Below are 6,000 nucleotides of genomic sequence, written 5' to 3'. Positions count from 1 at the left end.
TGCAACATTGTTTAATATGTATTTAAGCCCCTTGTGTTGAAAATTAGAGAATTTAAGTTCATTATCATGTATACAGATGACATTCAATTCTTTTTTTGCTTTTGTTACTGGAATAGATCTTACGATTCAGAGATTAAAGCCAGTTTTTGGAGAAACTTCACAAACTGGTTATGGGTAAATAAAGTGTTAAATGTGAATGAGACAGAAGTAGTATTCATTGTAAAATTTATAATGAAATTGCACTATCTACAATATGTTTAAATGACCAAGAGGTACATATATCAAAACAAGCTCTTATTTTGCATTTTAAATTGACTTTTAAATCACAAATTTGTTAGGCTATAAAGAATTCTTTTTAAAGTTTCAAAAGTTAGGTAAATTGAAATCTCATTCTGTTCACTAGATCAATGTTTGAGCAGGTTTGATTGTTTTAACTCTTTCTATTGAGGCTTACCTGCTACAAAATTGCATGCATTAAAAGTTATCCAAAATTCTGCAGCTCGATTTATCGCTAGATGTTCATGTTTGCAACATATGAAAGATCCAGCACAAATCCACTGAGGTGGAGAACTCTAAAATCCCACAGGAAATAATAGCAGCAGAAAAAAAGGTGAGAAATCGACCACGGACTCCAGAAACGAGGACAAACTTGATGCTTTACAGAAGATGTATTGATAAAAAGACTCAGCACCGTCTTTTGGCCTATGGCCTGCTTCAGTAGTCTGTTGGTAATAACTAGGTGATAAAATCTTCAATGTGGTATCTTTTTAATACAAAAAATACAAAGGGAAGGTCTTGAAAAAGACCATAGAAAAAATATATAGCAGATCTCCGTGTCTTCTAAATATGTGGTTTGTGAACCAAATAAATCTTCTCTAAAGCATCAAGGTTGTCCTTCTCATTTCTAGAGTCCATGGTCGATTTCCCACTTTTTTTCTACTTCAATATCTGAAACCCATTTTGTATAATTTGCATAGGTTGCCAATTGAGGAAAGAATGTTGTTTAAAATATTGCTTTAATAAATAAATGTATAATTATTCCTAGTTAACTTGCTTTTAGGAACAATCCTTCTGTTGAAATGCGAGTTATATACTTAGTCCAAAATTACTTGGCTAACAGTGGGGGGGGGGGGGGGGAAGCTTTCAGTTGCTTAGTCTAATGTCCATGCTATAGACTTGTTTGCTGGGTGAACTTTCTTATCAGCCTTTATTTTATTTATTTATTTATTTGTTTGTTTGTTTGTTTGTTACATTTCTATCCTACATTTTCTCACCTATTTGTAGGCTCAATGTGGCTTTTTTTTTTTTAAACTTGATTTTTTTTTTTACTGAGCTTATTTTTATTTTATTGTAGTTTTTATTTTTTCTTAAAATTTACAACATGCAATTATTTCCTTTTTCAGTATAAATGGTTCATATTCTAAATGTTGCTGATATTCATCAATCAAATCAGGACACTTATCTGTATCCATATATATATCTCGGGTTCATGGGTTTTTAAAAAGCCTGATGAGGAAGTTCGTCCAGCAAACAACAAATCTACAATATGGACAGTAGGCTGAGCATCTGAAGCCTTTTTTCCTCCTGTTAGTGAAGTAACTTTGGAGTTAGTATATAACTTGCATTTCAACAGAAGGATTTTAATAAAAAAAAGCCATTAAAAAATGATTCGGCACATTATTTGTCATCAGTTATAAAGCTCTATATTCCAAGCCGCTCACTTAGATCTGAAGCATTTGCTTGCTTGCATATTCCAGCCTTAAGGAAAGTGCATTATGAGAAAACTTGTAAATGCTCTTTTCAATTGCTGGACCTTTACTGTGGAACCAGTTTCCCATGAATACAAGAACTGTAGACACAAAACAATGACTTTCGAAAAGTCATTTGTTTGTTAACGCTTATGGTAGTAATACAAATTAGAGAATGATGAAGCAAGTATGACTAGTAAAAAGGATAAGAATAGGAGAATGACTTTTATTATAAACACATTTTTGTTTGTGTTTTGGATGATATAGGACATTGAAAAATTTAAGGCGAGATGAAATCTGAAGAAGATTGGTTGTGTTGTTATATATGTAAACAGTTTTTGTGATATTTTGAGTTGTGTTTTATTTTTTAGTATGTAATTTTCTAAGTGGGTTATCCTATATAATAATTCTCACCACCAACGTTCTAATGTGGGACTGCCTGTGTCTGTGGCTCCTGGAGTTGCTGAGCTAGGCTCCGTAGCTAGGATGACATCACTCACAGCTGATTCCCAGGCAGGGGGAGGAGTAAATAGACCAACCAAGGCTGCATCAGTTTGTTATTTATTGGATACCTCACCATGTATTTTTACCATTAACAGATCAGTGATATCTCACTGAAAGTACAGAATATTGTTACATGCCCCTTACTGGAAGACAGTCATGTTCTTGCAAGACCCCTCATTTCTATATTTTTTTGACCATATCTTCCTCAAAACACTTTCTGTGACACCTGGTCATCTTTCTGAGAAACCATCTTTGTTCTGCTTCTCAAGAACATCTGTGACCACCATATTGCCACATTCATGCAACTCTGTCATTTAGACCCCCACCCTTGCGGTTTTCTGTTTGCTTTGCAGTGTTTCAACTCTAGAGTTCAAGTCAGAGACACAGGCCTGTAATTTTTCCCTCATTTTAGATCCTGAAGCAAAGTCAGACCTGGGATCAAATAGTAATAATATTCACACCTGCTTTATTTTTTTTGCAGGTGCTCTGCGCTAATAAGAACATAACCGCATGATCTGCAAACAAAAACATTAAAAAAAAAAGAAAATGCCTGAGTTTAATGATGCAGTAAGAGCCCCTTTTACAAAGCGATGGTAAGCCCAACATAGGCTTACCGCTCCCTAAAAAGGAAGTACCGCCGGGCTACCGCAGCAGCCCAGAGGTAGTTCCCACCTACAGCGTGCCATCATAAATAGAGCCAGTGTGTACCCAGCGATAATCAGGCAGTGCCGCATGCTGCCCAGTTACAGCTGGGCTAGCGTGGGAGCCCTTACCACCACCTCAATGGGTGGCGGTAAGGGCTCCCCCAAAATGGCCAAGTGGCAAGTGCTTCACTTGCCGCATGGCCATTTCTTAAAAAAAAAAAAGAAAGACCTACTTTTTACTTGCTATGGTAAAAGGGAGCCTCGGCACGTGTCCAAAACACGTGCCTTTGCCAGTGCAGGTCCCCTTTTGCTGCAGCTTGGTAAAAGGAGCCCTAAATCCTTTCCTCCCCTTCCCGCACCTTAGTAAAAGAGTCCCTTAGTTATTTGAAAAAAACAAAAGAGGCATAATCTGGGGCTCAATCAATTTCTGTTCTAAGGAGGGGATGTTTCCACCATAGAAAAACAAATTGATATTAAAAGACAGGAAGAAGACTGCATCTTTGCTTTTCTTCTCATTTCTGCTTAAAGCAGGCTGGTTGCTGTCTATCATTACCTTACAGCTGATAGCTAAATGCATAGATTTACATATATAATACTTCCTTTGCCACTTAATTCCAGTTTTCTAGTTAAAGACCATAATACCAAATTAAGCAAGAAAAAAAATTAAGTCAATCAAGCATGCAAATATTTTTTTCTTGAGTTGACAAGGTGGGTTTAAAAAAATGTTTGTGTCGTCAAGGTAAAAAAGAGAGTTAGTGGTCTAATTCTTGGGGAGATCTCCATATTAACTTTTATATAGGCTATGGTTTTTTTTTTTTTGTTAAGAATGGAAGCAATGATAGACTTGCTGACCTGCACATTTATACCCTGGAGGAAAGGAGAAACAGGGGTGATATGATACAGACATTCAAATTTGTGAAAGGTATTAATCCGCAAACGAACCTTTTCTGGAGACGGAAAGGTGATAGGACTAGAGGACATGAAATGAGGTTGAAGGGGGGCAGACTCAAGAAAAATGTAGTGGTGGATACTTGGAATGACCTCCCGCGGGAGGTGGTGGAGATAAAAACGGTAACGGAATTCAAAAATGCGTGGGATAAACATTAATGAATTCTGTTCAGAAGAAATAGATCCTCAGAAGCTTAGCAGAGATTGGGTGACAGCACCGGTGGTTAGGAGGTGGGGCTAGTGCTGGGCAGACTTCTACGGTCTGTGCCCTGAAAATGGCAGATACAAATCAAGGTCAGGCATACATATAAAGTAGCACATATGAGTATATCTTGTTGGGCAGACTGGAAAACTCTTTTTATTGGAAAAAACTAAAAACAAATAACATACAAATCAAAAACAAGCCCCTAGCTATACACGGTCCTCCTATCTATGTACACCCCCTCCCCCTCCTCAATAGTACAGTGGAAACTGTTTATTAGAAAAATCAAAGAAAAAAACAGGACATGCAAATCAAACCCCAGGCTCCTAGCTAGACATGGTCTGCCTATCTATGTACACCCCCTCCTCAATAATACAATGGATCAACCCCCCCCCCCCCCGACCCCCCACAACCCCTTCAGACAACTGGCACACAATCCCCTGGGAAGCATGTCCCCTCATGGCGGCTTAAGCCTCACGTGTCTCCACCACCTCGAAGCCACCCCCACCCCTTTTTCCACCCTTTCCCACTTCGCCGCTTCCTGCACCGCCCTTACCACATCCCAGCTGACTACCTCCGCCGGCCGGACCTCCTGGTACAGGGACACCCTGCAGCGCGCCATCCAGAGGCAGTACCGCAATATCACCGAAATCAGAAAGCGTGTTACCGGATCCCCGCGTCCCTCTCCACCCTCTGGGCCATACACCCAGTCCGCATAGCTGTAGTTGCGGAAACTGGGGATCTGCAGCAACGAGGAAACCCGGTCAGAGACCTGGACTGTAAATGGGCACCTCACCAGGAAATGCTCCATCGTCTCTTCAGTTCCAGCACATTCCTCCCGTGGGCACCCTCTATCCCGCACATTGCGATATTTCAAATTTCCTCGGACGTACAGTCTACCGTGAAAGGACAGCCACGCCAGGTCTTTATACTTCACCGGGATGCGGTTCGAAGCAATCAACCGTAACCCCTGCTGCATCCGTGGGGCCGGCGCGTCCCTCAGCGCCAGAGGAGCTGAGAACACCTGCGCCCGTACTCTGTCCATCCAGACCCCCCGTTGTCCTGCCTTCACCTCCCCCACCGTCAGCCCCCACACCCTCACCAATTTCACTAGGGTCTTGCAATAACTCACCCCCCCCGGAGCCCCCCTTCGCAGTGCCACTACCCTCCCCCCCTCCCGCCATAGGTCCCAATATCTCGGCCACCACTGCAGGACACTCCTAGCCCACCCCGGTGGCTCCCGCCCTACCGCCCTCCCCAGATTGAACTGCAGGAACAAAGCGCTGAAAAACAGGACTGGGTTTATCATGCCCACCCCCCCCTCCCTCCTAGGCAGATAGGTAACATTCCGTTTTACCGGATTCGTCCTGTTGCCCCAGAGCAGCCGGAAGAACACCCCATACAAGGCCGCGTACCGGCTCTCCGGCAGCAGGCAGATGTAACTGACGAACAGAAACAAAGGAACTAAGTGTGCCTTGCAGAGCTGTACCCGCTCCCCCATGGTCATTTTCCACCCCTTCCATCTATCCACCCTCCCCTTCACTTCTTGGAGACACCTATCCCAGTTGTAGAGCCTATAATCCCCCTTCTCGAAGTATATTCCCAAGACCCGTATACGTTCCACAGCTGTAGGAAACCTACCTCCCAACTCAAATTGCAGCCCCTGATCCCCAACCCACAGGCTATTGGACTTTTGAAAATTGACCTGCGACGCTGTTGCCTGCGAGTATTCCTGGATCAGGTTCTGCAATCTACCTCCCTCCCTCTGGTCCGCTACCCACACTGTAACGTCATCTGCATACGCCACGACCCTTAACTGGTTATTGTCCCCCACCTCCACCCCTTCCAGCCCCTCCGCCCCCCCCCCCTTCTCCAGCCGTCTTATAAAAGGGTCGATGGCGTATGCATACAACAGCGGGCTGAGTGGGCACCCCTGTCGGACCCCTGCCCCTAC

The sequence above is a fragment of the Microcaecilia unicolor genome, chromosome 10 (genome assembly GCF_901765095.1).
Source record: "Microcaecilia unicolor chromosome 10, aMicUni1.1, whole genome shotgun sequence".
NCBI classification, from domain to species: domain Eukaryota; kingdom Metazoa; phylum Chordata; class Amphibia; order Gymnophiona; family Siphonopidae; genus Microcaecilia; species Microcaecilia unicolor.
Note: the sequence above shows the minus strand (reverse complement) of the source record.